Source organism: Mesoplodon densirostris, chromosome 1 (assembly GCF_025265405.1).
Source record: "Mesoplodon densirostris isolate mMesDen1 chromosome 1, mMesDen1 primary haplotype, whole genome shotgun sequence".
In the NCBI taxonomy this organism is placed as follows: domain Eukaryota; kingdom Metazoa; phylum Chordata; class Mammalia; order Artiodactyla; family Ziphiidae; genus Mesoplodon; species Mesoplodon densirostris.
In genome coordinates this window covers 174253959-174271077 of record NC_082661.1, presented here as the reverse complement: position 1 = coordinate 174271077, position 17119 = coordinate 174253959, and the positions used below count along the sequence as shown (strand labels likewise).

Sequence of the window (17119 nt, the reverse complement as noted above, 5' to 3'; positions counted from 1 at the left end):
GCAATTAAGCATGGCTTGGTGATTCAGTGATTAATGTATATACAGCTCCTAAAGGAGGGAAGCTGCCCTCCCTTCCCATCCTTCATGATGTTTACAGCTGGGTACCTATTAACAGGAAGATGGAAAGGGCCATTTACAATTCAGTAACCTTTATGACAGTGAACTCTTTAATCAGCATTTTATTTCCTTTGTAACACTTTAGTCATCTACAAATGTCAGAATAAAATAGGGCCATGAAATATTTAGGATCAGCATGTGGAAATTGACTTCCCTTGATTTAAGCTGCTGTGTCTTTTCATTTTGTTGTTTTGGGAGCTTTTACTTTTATTGAAAGACAATTTATAACTAAATGCTCCCAACAGTGACTGGCATTAGGGTAGGAGGAATTTCAGAGCCAAGTTCTGGTTCTATAAAATGTGTTGATGTTTGCTATATTGGGTAATAAGTTATTCAAATAAAAACATTAACAAAGGGTTTGCATTTCAGACCAGTATTTAGTAGAGGTACAGCAGACTCTGCAGAGTTTATGACAAAATACCCCGACATATTTCAGAAAGGTAATTAAGTATGAAGTATATCCATAATAATTTAAGTCAGTTATAGTGTGTACCTGAAATATGCGTTATTGTCTCATGTTACTTTCTTAGTGGGATTCTGGGACTTTTTTACCTCAACAATAACCACCTTTCAGCTTTCTTGTATTGTTGCCAATGTATGTGATATGTATTAGCAGAATTGCCATGTTTATGTTAAAAGACCTTTAAACAGTGATATTGTATTAAATGATTGCATTATTACTTTTTACTTGCATCTCTTGTAAATGTTAACCCATTTTAAGCCAGGGAACCCAAATGTGTCTCAAATGAAGCGTTTTCAAAACGAGTCTTGGACAGTGGCATCCTTTAAGGATTGGGCATGGTGCAGTGCTGCCCTGCCCCACTCCCCTGAAGGTTCCAGGTGACCATTTGTTGACCTGGGGATGAGCCTCAATTTAGGAAGCTAGTACTTCTTCAGGGGTAGTGAGAGAGTCTTGGTCCCATATGGACCATATAGGACCTCCTTTGATCCTTTTCTACAACATACTGGGAAGGCGGTACCTTTTTTTGTGCTGTGTGGAAACTGGTCATATAAATCAGCATGGTGCAGTGCAAAGACCAGCAACCTGCCTGCCAGCCCCAGCCCTGACAGGAGCTCTGTGTCATGGACAAGTTCCTTACTTTTCTGGGCTCCAGTTTTCTCATCTGTAAACTAGACTGGTTTATCAGACTAGGTGTGCCTTCAAGGGAGCATGGAGACAGGAGAGGGGACGGGGGATACATGGAGAATCAATTACGATCTTAACTTCAAACTGCTGCGAGTACAGGGTTTCTGTACCTACACTGCATAGACAGGAATCCTGGAGAGAATACCTTTACCTGGATGATGGAAGGAGAACTGCTGGAGTTGGGGAAGGTCTCATGATCTCATGAATTCGTTGCTGTTGTTCTTGCTACTGAATGAGTTTTAACTCATTGAAGCACTTCACACAGAACAAGGCATCCAGTGTTATTTTTCCTTTTCTTTGTTTTCTTTTTTAATAGATTTATTTATTATATTTATTCATTTTTGGCTGCATTGGGTCTTCATTGCTGTGCGTGGGCTTTCTCTAGTTGTGGGGAGCGGGGGCTACTCTTTGTTGTGGTGTGCGGACTTCTCATTGCAGTGGCTTCTCTTGCTGTGGAGCACTGGCTCTAGGCGTGTGGGATTCAGTGTTTGTGGCGCACGGGCTCAGTAGTTGTGGCTAGTGGGCTCTAGAGCGCAGGCTCAGTAGTTGTGGCACACGGGCTTAGTTGCTCCGCGGCATGTGGGATCTTCCCGGACCAGGGCTCGAACCTGTGTCCCCTGCATTGGCAGGCAGATTCTTAACCACTGCGCCACCAGGGAAGCCCTCAACTGTCTTCTTTTAATGAAATATCAACCTACAGAGTGTCAGCAAGTTATTTGAGTTGGCGTGTTAATGGAGAGAGTTGGGGTATTAATTTCCAACTTGAGAGTTTCCCCCATTGAATTCAGGGAATGAGATACAGAAGAAGGAGACCCAGGGATTAGAAGTCTGACACTGGGCAAGGAAATGGGCTCAGGGCTTAGGATAATTACAGGACACCTTTTTCTCTGTTTTTCCATCTCGCTTCCTTGCCTGATGTTCAGCTGTCCTCAACAGCTCGCTTTTGAAATGGTTCTTTGGAACTCAAATGGGCGTTGGCAAGCAAGATGTTCTAAGGGGCTGCAGGAGGGGCTCCAAACCCTCAGACTTTGAGGACTGGAGTTTCCTGATTAGAAGCGAGTTCCCTGGGAACACTGGGGGAGGGGCTGAGTGACGTCAGCGGCAAGGCTGGCCGTGCGTGCGTGCATGGGTGCTGGTGAAGAGGTGGCTGTAGGGGTAGCTGGTGGCATGTGGGGGGTTTCTGGGAAAGGACGGCGGGGGGGTGGTCCAGGAGAGCATTTCAAAATGGCTTTTATTGAATCTTTTGCCCACCACCTCAAAGGAGGTGCCCACGGTGGTGTCTTGGATGACAGGAGGCATTGGGAGCTTGAAAAATCTTGGTGGCTGTAGTTTTGCTCCCCGTTTTCTGATTTTCAATTCATTTAAATTCTTGACTTTAAAATTTTAAAAAGCCTTTAAAAAATTACAACAGTGTTGTGAAACATAATCAGAGAAAGTTTGAAAAAAATGAATAAAAAATAAAAAATGAATAAAAAATGAATAAAAACAGTTGTCTGCAGCTCTACCACTTTAGCTAATAATGTACACGATTATTTGTGTATATTCTCTGTCTTTTCCCAAAGGCATTATGCTGCTTGGTTAAAATGAGAGCCAAGGATTCATTTCGTGTCCTGCCTTTTTCATGTTGCATTAGTTCTAAGGCATTTTGCTCTGTGGCTTCACTGTCTTCGTAATCATTGTTATTTGAAGACTGCATACTGTTCCATCAGACAAGCATTCCATATTTAAAAAAAATAATTTCAAACATATTTGAAACTCCACTATGGGCTATTTAGTTTGCTCCCTTATTTGCTTGCTGTAATAACAATATAATGTATGTCTTCATGCACATGGATTTCCCTTATTTTGGTTTATTTCCTTAGGAATAGAGTTCCAGGTATAGAATTTTTAGGCTCAGGAGACTCTGTTGTATCGCCTACCCACATATAGCTCAAAATCTCTTAAAAGCTTCAGCTGAGTTCCTTGCAAGTTCTGGCCTATGTATTTTCTCCAGGCTAAAATGATTTTCATAAGAAGCTTGTGTTTCTGTAGAGAATTTTGGATAGTTTGAAGGTTCATGAGGATCTTAAATTACGTGGATGATACCATTCATTTAAAATTCTGCTTTAGTAGAGGATAGAAAATTGGGAAAAAACAAACTGGAATGAGGACTGGATCTGTTGGCCGTCCTGACTACGTTAGGAACTGCCAAGCCCGTGATTGCATTTAATCTCAAAAAACCCCTGGCCTGGGAATCAGTAGCTGAGGATACTGAAACTCAGCGAGGTTGTCCACGTTCTGTGGAGGCAGGGTTTGGACTCAGGTTCACCTGACCAGAGTAGATGCTTTCTCTGCTCTGCCATGAACCCTTTGTCTAAAATGTGGGGAGGTGGGCCTCCCTGGTGGCGCAAGTGGTTGAGAGTCCGCCTGCCGATGCAGGGGATACGGGTTCGTGCCCCGGTCTGGGAGGATCCCATATGCCGCGGAGCGGCTGGGCCCGTGAGCCATGGCCGCTGAGCCTGCGCGTCCGGAGCCTGCGCGTCCGGAGCCTGTGCTCCGCAACGGGGGAGGCCACAACAGTGAGAGGCCCGCATACCGCAAAAAAAAAAAAAATAATAAATAAATAAATAAATAAAATGTGGGGAGGTGAAGCCGTAGTGGGGACCCATGGCCATTTCCCCTTTGTAATATCAGAAACTCTTATTTTAGCCACTGGGTCTTAGGCCTTTGTAGTGATTCCTGTGCCCTTTTGTAGATCCATCTTTTATGCGGTTCTCTCAAATTACAAAACAGAGTTTTGCTTTAATGCCTAGGCATGGTGGGGATTGATAGTGGGCTGGTTGAAAGGCAGCTGGCTGGATATTCAAGGGTTGTTAGGATGGGGGTGAGTGAGGAGGTTGGGATCCAAACCCTTTTGGCCCTGGCAGATTTACTGTCTGTCTCTGTGCTTTCTTGAAGGCAGGGGAGGAGCTAGAGATGTGTCAGACAGGGAAAAGAGATGGCTTTGCCTGGAAAGCCAATTTGGGAACCATTGTAAGTGTAGAGCTCACCCAGACAGAGGGATGATCTGTAAGAACGGTTCAGGGTTCTTAGAGAAACTCTCTACCTGACCAGTTAGGAACAATAGGAAAATGGGGATGCTCAAGGTTAAGGGACAAGTTCAAGGTCATAATGCCCATGGATGCCAGGCAGATTTAGAAGCAGGGGTCTCTTATCATCCCTACATTGAAGAGTCACTGAGAGAATGTAAATGAGAGGAGGTAACTAGGATGCCAAGTGGGGGGACAGGGGAATGGCTCTGTGACTCAGCTTTTCCTGTGCCTGGGCCCTGGCTGGCACCGTCTCCTTTCCTTTGACTCTGCACAGAGCTGGAATTCTATGGGGGCAGGGGTGGTTTCCTGCCACTGCCACTTGCTTGGATCTTAAATAAGGTGGGAGGTGGACAGCGTGGGGAGGGGTTGGGGGCGGTGGCCACTGGTGTTAGGGTCCCAACATCTCTGTGACCCCGCCCTCTGGTTCCTTGTACCACCTTTAAACCGAAACCTGGTATTTCTCCCAGTTCGGGGTGGGGACAGGAGATCGGTTTCTGGATTTTTTTTTTTTTTCCATCCCCCGATGATGATTAGGACGTGTTAACCCGCATTCATTCACGATGCTTTGCCCCGTCTTGGTCAGGATTATTTAAATGTTTATCCTTCCCTCTTTCTTGACCTTTCTTGTTCAGTCTTAGTTCCCCGGTCCCACTTGCTTTGTGTTTCATGAGCTTAGCAAAGCGTGGCCTCCAATTCCCTAGTTCTAGTGTTTTCACTTAAGATGAGGAGTGATGAGCCAAAGGTTTCAGGCTCAATCCTTGAGCAAAGGGCCGCTCTGACAGGGATTATTATTTATTTGTCATCTTGGATGTAATAAGCTGTAGGTACAGCTTCGAGAGCCCTTGATTTATTGCGCTGTCTACTGCCACTAGCGGGACGTCTGCTGCACCGTGCAGGATGAATACCACAGTGTCAGCTCCGTCGATCTGTCTCCACCACTGCTCTCTCTCATAACACGTTCCCATTTCATGCCAGAATACATAAACAATCTTTCATTATTTTGATGCCTTTTTCATATTTGTTCTTTACAGAACATAAAGTTTGAATTTATGGGTTTCCTTTACATTATTTCAACACACTCCACCATTTTCCGGGTTTGTGGTTTAACTCTCAGAAATTGGCTGCCAGGTGATTTAGTTATTTTGGCTTTCTAGTTTTATAGTTATTTAATATCGCGATGCCAGATACTGAGGAAATGGAGTGCACGGGCAGCAAGGGGTTTGCAGTTGAGGCTGCTGTCATCAAGGCAGCGTGATCGTGGGGCATGAGGCGTGGGTCTTAAAGATACCGCACGGGAGATGGGAGATCATTTGCTTGTTACTTTTCTGTTTTTAAATGCCGTCTCAAAAATATCATTTAGTTGATTGGCCGTCCCAAGTCCTTGATGGAGCTTGAGAGGAAAAAGGGAGCATTCCACCACTGTCTGGAATTAACAAGGTTTTCTAAACTGGTAGTCAAACACCCCACCCAGTTTTTTTCTGCTTTTCACACAGCTCTCAGCATTCTTTATTTTCACCTATGCTTTCTCTTCTCTCTCTTTTCTGCGTTCATTCTCCACCACCCCCCACCCCGCCCCCCGCCTCCATTTTTGTTTTTGTGTTTCAGAGGCTCGGCCATATGGCCTAATTTTTCAGAATTTTCCTGTTTCGACGTTCAGTTGCCCTAACTGGCAAAAGAGCTTGTAGTTGAAGGCATTTGCTTAAGACCAGGCAGTTGCTGCCTCTTTTTCCCTGGTAGAAGGACAAGCTTAGGAAATGGATCACATGTCTGCTTATGTATTCACCTGTTTGCGTTGTCCTGTTCACATGGATTCCACCCACCCCTCCTACCCTGTGCTTTGAGTATTTCATCTCAAATTTCATCATCTTATTTTTAACCGAACTTAACAATTATATATGCATTCTCTAAACTGGACACCTTAATTTTTTTGTTAAAAAATAAAGTTTGCCCCAGTTATTTTCCTTGAAATTAAAATTTCATAGAGGTAGAAGAAATTCATAGGGTAGATTGAATTGATGATGTCAGTACTGGTTAATGAGATGTGTGCATGAGAATATGAGGGGTGCGTATGTGTGCGTGTGCGCGTGTCTGTCTGCTCATAGGATATGGGTCGGTCCATGGAGGAGCCTGGTGAATTTCACTTTTCTTGGTGCTTCCTGACAAATATAAGCCAGTGACAGGTGAGGTAGTATGCCGGTCGAGGTCAGTTAAGTGTGCAGAAGTCATGACGTTTGGGAAGTTAGTCCTTTTCAGTGACAGTGCTAATTCGGGTTCTGGGGCTGAAGTTCTGGCTCCTTTCGAGAAAGGTCTCTTGCTCACATGCTTAATTGCGTGTGTGTGTCCTTGCCTGTCCATGCGGCCCTTTAGGAGGAAGGGGCTCAGGGTGAGAGAGGCTCGGCAGTTGGGAAGTTGTTTTGAACCCTGCCTCCTCTCTGAAAGACATTAATGAACGTGGATTTGAATGCCATAAATGCAAGGTAATTTTGTCACTCCTCGCTTCCCTTGGCCACCTTCATTAGAGAAGCCGGGAATTTGCTTAGCCCAGATCACGTTGTACAGGCCTGTTGTGGCTGGAAGGGAACCCTAGTTAATTAATATGAGGAATTTGTTTTGTGTCCCTGTTAAAAAAAGAAAAAAAAATACGGTGCAGGTTGGTGTTGTCAGCAGAAGCTGCTTGTCACTTTGACCTGTTCTGTTAAGTGTTTGATGTGTTTTCTCAGAGTAATCTGTGAATAACATTATAGCCCAGCCAGAAGAGAAACCGAGGGAGCAATAGCAGAATTAATATCTGGGAGCGCTGATAATTATATATCAGAATCTAATTTTTAGCACAGAAAATGTGTTAATGACAGAGAGGAAAACAAAAACCACTAGCTTCTCCCAGCAGGCCCCAAAGTGTCATTTATTATTTCTCAGCTGGATATCTATCAAGTTTATGGGTTAATTTTTCTGTAGACGGTTATTTATGGGTTTTTGTTTGTTTTCAGCCATCATTACTAACAATACGGTTAATAGCAATCATTTGTTATCCAGCACTAGGCGTGATGCCTCAGATGAGAGCACTGAACTGAGAATACTCATTTGGTAGCTGAATAAGGCCCTGACAGGGCCCATTTATAACAAGCTCATTCTATAATGTCCATCCTATTAATAAAATTTTGTTGCCGTCTAATTAGAGATGTCTGATGTGTATAGTAGCACCGCAGAGGAGACTTTCTGCTGCTCCCTTTTTTTTTTTTCCTTCCCCTGGTCTCTTCTGTCACAGCCAGAGCCCATCTGGGCATGTGGGTTTGAGAAAAAGAATGAAGGAGCTGTGGGTGAAGTTTCTAGATTAGATGTGTGGTGACGGTACAGAGTGAGATGGAAACACAGGGAGGTCTTGCAGCCTCGCCGGTGCTCCTCTTTTCTCTTCATGCTTTGGTTTTACCTGCCCCGGGTAGTAATTTGCGGTTCGCCTCCCAAATCCTCAGTGATACGAGGTGTGACCACAGGGTACTGTGATTGATTTCCTAACAAATGCAACAAAACTTGAACATCCAAGTGGGTGCTTGGCTCTTCAAAGTCATTGCCTTGCAAAACAGCACATTTATTCCTAAGTCACTGTCATTTCTCGGCACCTTCTGGAAACTTCTCTTGGTTTGTTTGCAGAGGCAGCCTGTTTCATTCAATAAAAAAGTGAAGAGTCTCCCTAAGTAAGAATTTGGGATGATATATTAGAATGTCATTCTCAGTATTTTGTGGTTGCACTTTGGTTACAGAAACTGATTCAGTTTAGTCGTTTTAATCTCAGGGGATCTTTCAGGCTTTTTTTTTTTTTTCTTTAATTAGAAAGCAGCTTTGGGGCTAGGTGCCATGATGTGCCCAGCTGCTGGACAAAGAGTTGGAATTCCAACGACTACTTGTAAGTTCTGATGCCCTTTCTTAGCAGTGGTAGGATTTGGGGAAAGTTATTGAATTGCTGGGCCTCACCTTTCTCAATTCCAAAAAGGCAGGTACTAGTCCCTGGAGAATGGATTGTTGCAAGGATTAAATAATACACCTTGTAGGTAGCAAGATCTCCCAAATGCCAGTTATGACTACCACCAGTTAGAATTCACTGTTTAGAATCCTATACAGAAAAACCTACCCCACTGCAGTCCTTTATTGTAAAATCATTTTAAGCATAGTTGAATAAAATAGTTTTTCTAACTAGTTTTTACTGCTCAGATTTCAAGTGAAATTTTGTTTCCCACTCCGAGGAATATTTAAAGAAATGTGTAACATTAAAAAGTTTTTTTGTTTGTTTTTTGTTTTTTATCATCATCCCGATTATGGCTGATTGTGAAGTTTGCTCTGTTCAGGGGGAAAAACAACGAATTTAGAATTCAGGGAAGAAATATTTTACTAATTTGGCAGGTGCTCCGAATTATACACCTTTGAATTAAGAGCACAGAATCAGGCAATACACTGAAGAATGTTTTAAAATAGTTTTGTTGCTAGGTAACTATTTTCCTCTTGAGTAAGCTTCTTCCCCCGCCCCCCCATGAAATGTTTTGCAAATGATCTTTTGAATAAAAACGATCATCTAATATTTTTTCCAAGCCTATCTGTTTGATTGTGAAGGTAAGACCATTTTTTTAAAAAACAGAGTGCTGTAAAATTCCCATCCTAAGCTGGCGATGAAACCGCTGTGCAGAGTGGTGGCTGCACAGGCCTGGGTCTCTGCAGGTTTTTTTGCCCCTAAACTGAACCTGACTGCAGCTTATCAGTCCTTAATTAGTGCTACATTTTCTCCCTGTGATTTCTATTGATGTACGGTACAGGAAGCTGGATTGAGCCTCCACCTGACTGGTGTGCAAATTGTTCTAGAAAATTCAGCAAACATCTCTCTCCATTATCCACCGCCCCCCACCCCCATCACCCCATCTCTTTCCTCCCCACCGTTTCTCTCTCCTTGTGTCTTCCTCGCTTCCATTTCCCTCAATAGAAAAGGTGAAAAGCAGGACGATAGGAATCAGGTTGAGTATTAGTGTTTTTGCTGGCCTGGCAATAGAAAACGACAGGCCGTCGCTGGGGCCCTCCGTCAGCAGATCAGGAAGCGGGGAGGCGGCAGGCGGGGGCTCCCCCGCGGCCTCGGGATGGCTGCACCGTGATGGCGAGCGAGCGCCGATGAAGTCAGCACTGACAAAGTGAGGGGATTGATGGATGGACAAAGCGGGGAACTGGATGTGAGAATGGATGAGGGCAGAGGGGGAATTTAACACAGACAAACAGAATGAAAGACAGAGAGGAATTGCTTGCTGAAGGATGCCCGCCCTCAGCTCCCACAGCAATTTACTTACTGCTAACTGAACACCCAAGGATTGTTTGCATCTTTGCAGATTTTCCTACCAGCCTGGGCAGAGGGAAGCTTGTAGATTCCAGCTCGTGTGTGCCAGGCTTTCTCTTTCAACCTCCCTCTATTCCTGTCCCCCCGCCCAGCTGCATTCACTCACACTCATTTAATTCAAACTGAGCGACTGATTATTTCCAATAAGTTCACACAGTGTTCCTGCAGAATAAATTTTCTTCTCCTGCCATTATTTTAATGTTTCCACTAAATTTACCTTAATCAGTTATTGTTGCCTTAGTGTAGTATATAATAATATTTACCTGCTCCTTTTGAAAATGATGTTTCTCGAAGGAGATCTATTGTTGTTTGGTGAAGGTGTGTGGTAGCGATGATAATGTATGTCTCCTTTGTGCAGGAAAAACTTAGTGGCTTTCTATCTAGTCTGTATTTATTAATGAGGGACTCAATATTTAATGCTTGTCACATTTTACTTTAAGGTAGCAAATATGCTCTAAGTCAAACCCCAAATATGTTAGGCAAAAAAAGAATTTATTAAGAGGGTAAATCTCATGTGAAGTGTTTTTACCACAATAAAATCAAATTAAAAAAAAAACAAGAAAAAAATTGGGAGAGAAGAGAAATGCATCTTTTTTCCTCCCTAAGAAAAATGTAGTGTTGCATGTGTTACAATAGGTTTACTATTTGTAAATCGCCATTTCAAAAAGTAAGAGTCTGTGAGCAAAAAACTATTTGAGGTTTTTAAAAAAATAATGCAATCGATGATTGTATGAAGCCATAGAAGGAAAGTCAAATTACTATAATTGAATACCATCCTCAAATGTATGTTCAGGACTTTGTTTCCTTGTATGAATAAAGAAAATGATTTTCAGAGACCAGTTGACTTAGGAGTCTTGGATAAGAATTACTGATATTAAAATTCCAAAAGAGAAACCTACACAAGACACAAATTGTTGGGAAAGTGAAAAGGTGACTTATCCCAAACTTAATACAGTCCAGCCTTTAGTGTGGAGTTACAAAATGAGCCACTATATTTCTGGTACATTCAAGGAAGCTGGGACTTTATGGGAAGCTTCTTTCTCATTTTGGAATATATTGAAGCAAACTTTGTATTTCAGAATTGATGCTGATAGGTGTCATAGTTCCTTTATCCACTTTCCATCCAAAAGGAAAAAGTTTGTTTTCTCCTTCCCCCCACCTCCATTCCTCTCTCCCTCTCCCCTCAAAGAAATGGCCTGGAAAGAAGTCTTTGCATTTTTTTTTTTTTTTGGCTGTATATTTCAACAAATTTTTTTTTCCCTTACGGGTACTGATTTACATGCTCACACACCTGGTTTTGAGGCCGATCTCTTTCTTGTAACATACCTCTGGAGTGCATGTATTCCTCTCTTCAGATTCCACAAAGACTAGAAATATGAAGCAGCAACAGAGTTCTGAGAACCTTTGGCCCTTGAAGGACTCCAGAATGCTGTATCAGCTGCCTTCAAAATTAAAGCAAGGTCTTGGGAGAAGGCTGTTGACTTGCTAGAAATGATGAATAGGAGTTTTGAAAAGATGAAATTAATAAGTTGTCTATTGCACAGAGGTCCACGAGACATCTTTTCACGTGTGGCATAGACTATCTATCAGTCCAGTGTTCAAAAGTAGATTTGTCCTTGTGTTCATTCCCTGTACAGACTAAAGGCTATGGTTGCCTAGAAGCCACACCATCCTCAGGTGCACATCCAGCATCATTTTGGAATAATAGGAGCGCAGAGCTGGCTAACCGCTTGGAGATTATATCATATATTAATCCTGGTATTGAGTAATTTTTCAAAGGTTGAAAAATGTGACAGGTGATAAAATTAAGTTTACTAAAGGTGGCTCACACATGGCCCAGAGATACACATGGCTTAAGGGAACAGGTCACACAGGGTTCTGATTCTTTTCGTAATATAAAAACCTGGGGTCTCTGAGGCAATGCTGGGAAATTTTTGGAGAAAGGATGGTAACTCTTTTTTTTTTTATGTGGATCCCTGATTGGTGAAGGCAGACTAAGGGGAATTGGTTTCTTTTTGCCATTATTGGGCATTTTGTAGCGTCCATGATTTTCGCATCCTATTTACCAGCACGTGTTACAAGAATCACTACACCTGTGGTTCCTAGAAGCAGGATATAGGTGCCTGAGCCCCTCTGAGAGATTCTGATAGAGTAGGATGGGGTGAAATCTGTGCCAAGAATTCTGCCAGGTGGTCCAGAGACATTATACCTTTCCCCTCTGTGTCCCTTTGCAGTCCATTTGGATATTTCTGATGCATCCCTTCAGATATCCTGGACTTTTGAACCTTTGAGTTGGATGAGTAATAAACAAAAGAAGGTTCATTCACTTTTGTCTTATACCTCTCAATTTATTTCAACCTTTTTTTCCCCGTAGTTCTACATACAATATACGTTGACTGTAGGGAGTTTGAAAAAATAATTCGGAAGAAAAAAATTATCTGTAATTCCACCACCCAGAAATTAACCATTGTTCATATTTTGTTGTACCCGTTGCAACCTTTTTAGAAAAAACCATACAAATTACATTTTGGAAAACTAGGATCATTTCATAATTTTTGCAACTTTTGCGTGTATCAATATGTATTTTGAGCATATTCTCATGTTATTAATAATTCTTCTGAAACATTCTGGTTATTGGAGGCACAGGGTATTTGGTCAAGTTTTCTTTGCAAGTCTCTGATAGTTGGGCATGTAGGCTGCTTTCCCCCCTATAACTGTGATGAACTTTGATCTAATTTGCAATCGATGACAATTTGATTATTATTTTTTAAAGTTAAGTTGCCTTTTCTTCCTCCCTCTCATCTATCCATCCATCTGTCCATCCACTCCTGGTTTATGAACACTTGATTTATTATGGTTTCAGAAGACCAGTGTCTGCCCTATATGAATGGCTTTTTCCTAGAGCCTGAGGGAGTATAAATTGTTCATTAAGCCACTGCAGTATTTCAATGTTATTAGTACTGTTAGTATCATGATCATCTACTTTAGAACTGTCATATCTCAATGCTAGAAGAGACATCTCCAAATATTAAACCACCAATAGTGAGGGTACCATTGCTGGGGATAAGCAAGAGGCTCGGAGGGTGAGGATCTCAGCACTACCTACTACAATCAGAGTTGCTCCACTTTTAAGGTTTTGCATCAGCTTTTTTTGTTTTTAAAGCAAGATAGTTGAACTAGTCTAACTCTATTCCTCTCATAAATGAGGACACCAAGGCTCAGCAGTGTCAAGTGGCTGACATCCTTCACAGTTCTCTGTCCCCTGGCATTTTTTATTTCCCCTTTACTGGCAGCCCCACTGTCAAGCTCAGTTCTATCAGTGAGCTCAGACCCATGGGAGAAGAAGGATGAGGAGGCTTGATCTTATTCAGCTGAGCTTTATTCAACTTTCTGGGGTGTGACAGAGTGATCTGTTTGTGCTTATTAGCAGAGAGTTTCATATTCATTTGCCATTCATTTTCCCCAAATGCCCAGTCATGTAGCAAGTGTCAGAAATTTCCCATTGGAGAATGTTCTGCTATGAACTTCTTAGTACTGGTGAATTACCAAATAGGGACTGTCTATACTAGTACATGTTCCACTGCTCCATTATTGGGGAGGTCAAAACAATTCTGGAACTTGGCTTCTTCAATTATAAAAGAAAAAAAAAAGAGTGTTGAGTGAGTCAAGACTTAAGAGTACTTAGAGCTCTAGTTTGGGTTCAGGGAAAACACAGTGGAAAAGAGTAACGTGAATTTGGCAAATTGAAATTACTACTGTTAGGAGATCATGTGAGGTTTGGATCATCAGATCAGGCTTCATGAGAGAAGTGGAATTTGAGCTGATCCTTGAAGACAGGATTTAAATAAACAGAGGAAAAGTGGGGAGAGCATTCCAGGAGGGTGACAGCATGAGCAAAAAGATGGGGGCAGGGAAATAGAGAAGAGTAAGGGGGTACATTTCGCTAGCATGGCAAACAGAGTAGAGAAGTAAGACTAATGTGGGATGTACCAATGAATTCCATTTTTTTATTCATTCCACAAATACCTGAGTGTCTATTATGTGCCTCAAGGAGCTTATATTTTAGAGGGGAAAGGCAGATGGTAAAGAAATACATGTATACACACATACGGCACGGCTAAGAGCTATGTAGAAAACTGGAGAGTAGAGGATGATGAGATGGAGTGGGCAGAGAAGGTCTCTTGCATAACTTAACATTTGAGCAGAGACCTCAGTGATGTGAGGAAGGAAGGCATGAAGATAGTGGGAAAAGTAGAGGGAACAGTCAGTACAAAATCCTGTAGTAGAAATGGAATCTATTCTGGGGCAGACAGATTGGTTGCCTCCCCAGTAACCACCTTAGTCCTCCTTTGTACTTGTTCTCTGAGCCCTGTTCACGTAGTTAAATAACCCTTCATATCATTGAAGGAACTTCTTGACCTTTCTGTCATGGGAAGTACTTCGTCCCCAGTCTCAGAGTGAACCATGATTGATTTAAGCCAGTCATAGCAACTCTTTTCCCCTTTTCTGTGATTGGTTTGGGCATGGGCATGTGATCCTCTTATGGGCAGTGGTAAAGGGAGATTGTGATTGTGTCTACATGTGATGCCAGGAACTGCAGCAGCCATCTTTCACCCATGAGGGGAGGTTTTGCATTGAGGACGGCAGAGCAAAAAGATGGAAAGCACTTGGGTCCTTTGTGATATCATGAACTGGTGAATTAACCTTGGAAAGCATCTTACTTTGGATTTCTTTTGATGTTATATAATAAACCCTTATTGTTTAAGCTATTTTTTTAGTTTCCTATTCTGTGACTGGCAACCTAAAGTGTCCTGAAAGGTATGATAAAGATCTTGAAACAGTTCTTTGTCCAATGCACTTCATTTAAGATCTGTTCAAATGTTACCTTGTCTGAAAGACCTTCTCCAGCTCTCCGTGTAACATGGGACAGAGGTGGCGCTTCGACTCTGACATGGGTTAAAAGTCTTGCCTACGCCTAGGTTCGAGCTAGTGGGTGGCCTCCCTCTGTTTTCCGTGCACAGGGAAAGGGGAGCACGGGTGCTCTGCGGTGCTGTTTGGACCGAGGTCCGCACCCCCTGCCGTCTGTCTGCTCATGTGACTAATCCTCAGGTCCATCTTCATAAATGGTGATTTCACGAGCTCATTGGCTCCACATAAAAGGTGAGTGACTCCACTTATCATAAATCTCTGTGTGGCGTGCGTACTCTCATTCCCTTCATTTGACCTTGGTGGGACAGGCTGATGGGCCAGTGAAAAATACGATATGAAAAATGAGTGAGCAGAGCACGGTGAGCAGTGAATCCATCTTGTGTGTGATTAGCTGTGAAAAATCTCACCAACATGACTCCGAAGACACTTTTTCTTTCTCCCCTTCCTCAGCCCCTCTTCCTTCTCCCATAGTATATTGTCAGCCACCCCACAGGTGAGCTTTCCCACACGTGACTGCCTCATCCCCACCAGCAGTCATCGGATCCTTACGGGGCTTCCTGGATCGAGAGCTACGGGGTAGGGAAAGTGGACTCAGGGGAGGAGAATCCTTTTTTGGGGTGGGCTTGGGGGAGCAGCTGATGGAGCTCAGCTGAAGCCTTAGGGAGTCCCCTCCAGGGACGCGTTGAGAAGACACGAGTGTGACAGAATAGCTCGGTAGGCAGTGTAAATCTGCAGTTACACCCGAGGACTCGGTGACTCAAGGTTGAGGTTCTCCATCAGTTCCATTTGCAGAGTCAAGCCCTATAAAAACAGGGCGACGGGATGGTAAATCAAGCTTCCTGGGGAATCGTGGGATCCTGCCGCAGAAGGCCTGAGCACGTAAAATGGAAACACGCCTTTAATGGCAGTGGCTCTTACTGCCATGCTGAGAGGCTACCTTGGTGGCACATCAAGGTGCTTTTGGGATAGAATTCCCTGCTGCAGTTGGCCTCTTGTGTGGATGCCCTGCTTTCATGTCCTCTTTTCATGATGTCTGTGGGCCAGGAGGCAAGGAGGGTGATGGGTGGCTGGAGGTGTCTCATCATGTTAATCCAGCCAGACAACTTCAGTTCACTGTTCAGTCTCCCTGCAGAACCTGCAGAGGTTGCCATCCTGCCCTTCCAAGCAGAGAACATATGTTCATCCTAAGGACCAGCAGAGGGAAGAGTGTTGATGGAAATGGGCACCTGCTAGCAATTCCTCTGATGAGGATGATGGAAGTGTCCTTCCTTCATCATTGAGTTCCCCCACATGTGTGTTCTGACCTCTGAGTAAAACGTCAGTAGTTCAGGTATGTGGGGGTCAAGGTTCATCCTGCTTATTGGACAAAAAATTAATTTTTCGATTTTTAAATATTTTATTGTTTCAAAATGCAGTCCTCAGCTAGTGAAGGAGAGATTCTTAGAGGATGTGTTAAATGAACTTAAAAGAATACATTGTAGGGCTTCCCTGGTGGCGCAGTGGTTGAGAGTCCGCCTGCCGATGCGGGGGATGTGGGTTCGTGCCCCGGTCCGGGAGGATCCCACGTGCTGTGGAGCGGCTGGGCCCGTGAGCCGTGGCCTCTGGGCCTGCGCGTCCGGAGCCTGTGCTTTGCAACGGGAGAGGCCACAACAGTGAGAGGCCCGCGTACCGCAAAAAAAGAAAAAAGAATACATTGTAATTAAGATGTTTACCTGTATGAAAGGACAGTTTTACTCAAGGTGGTCAAACCTGACCCTGCAACCACGTCTACACCATTTATTGCATATCAGCTGTTGGTACAACAATGCTGCTCTCGACAGATCATCCAACAGCTAGGGGCATTCAGTGATGAGCTGTTATTACCATACCCCAAGGTTCCAGATGTGCTGGGGAAGCTCTGCATCTTGTTACAGGTCTGCACACTGGTTGGGCTGCTCTCCTCCATGTGTCTGTTTTGTCTGGAACCAGTGGACTTTCTCTGATTTCAGACATCAGAGGCTCACAGAGGAAATATGGGATGCCATAAGGCTTAGACTCAGAACTGGCCCAGTGTCAGTCACTTCAGTCACCTCGTGAAGTCTTGTGTGGCAGAATCACTTGGCAGAGGGCATAGGTACAGCGAGGGTGAAAAGTCAAGAACAGTCTTGCAGTGCACCATTATGTGCTTATTTAGTCTACGTGTAATTTGCTAAGCACCTGTCATAAGCCTTGTTTGGTTCTCCATCAAAAATAGGACAAAATTCCACGCTAGTCTTTTCCAAAACTTCCAGTGTCTTAGGTGACTTAATAAGGTTTTGGGGTAAAAGTAGAGCAGTAGGTGTTTAGTAAAAATATACACAAAGTTAGAAGTGGAATTTAGAAACATGAGAATGATCAATGCTGAGAATCACTTCCATCATTGTGTGGTCTTTGTTACTGTAGCCACATCAACAGTCATGTTGATGAGTGCTGGTTGCAGACAAAAAGGATAAATGTTTCAGAGAGGAC

At 43.3% G+C, this 17119-nt stretch overlaps 1 pseudogene; it reads right to left on the bottom strand.

The window, feature by feature from the left end:
• Positions 1 to 2359: 2359 nt before the first annotated feature.
• The window catches only part of LOC132488771 (uncharacterized), a 56879-nt pseudogene continuing 42119 nt past the window's right edge, over positions 2360 to 17119 (bottom strand).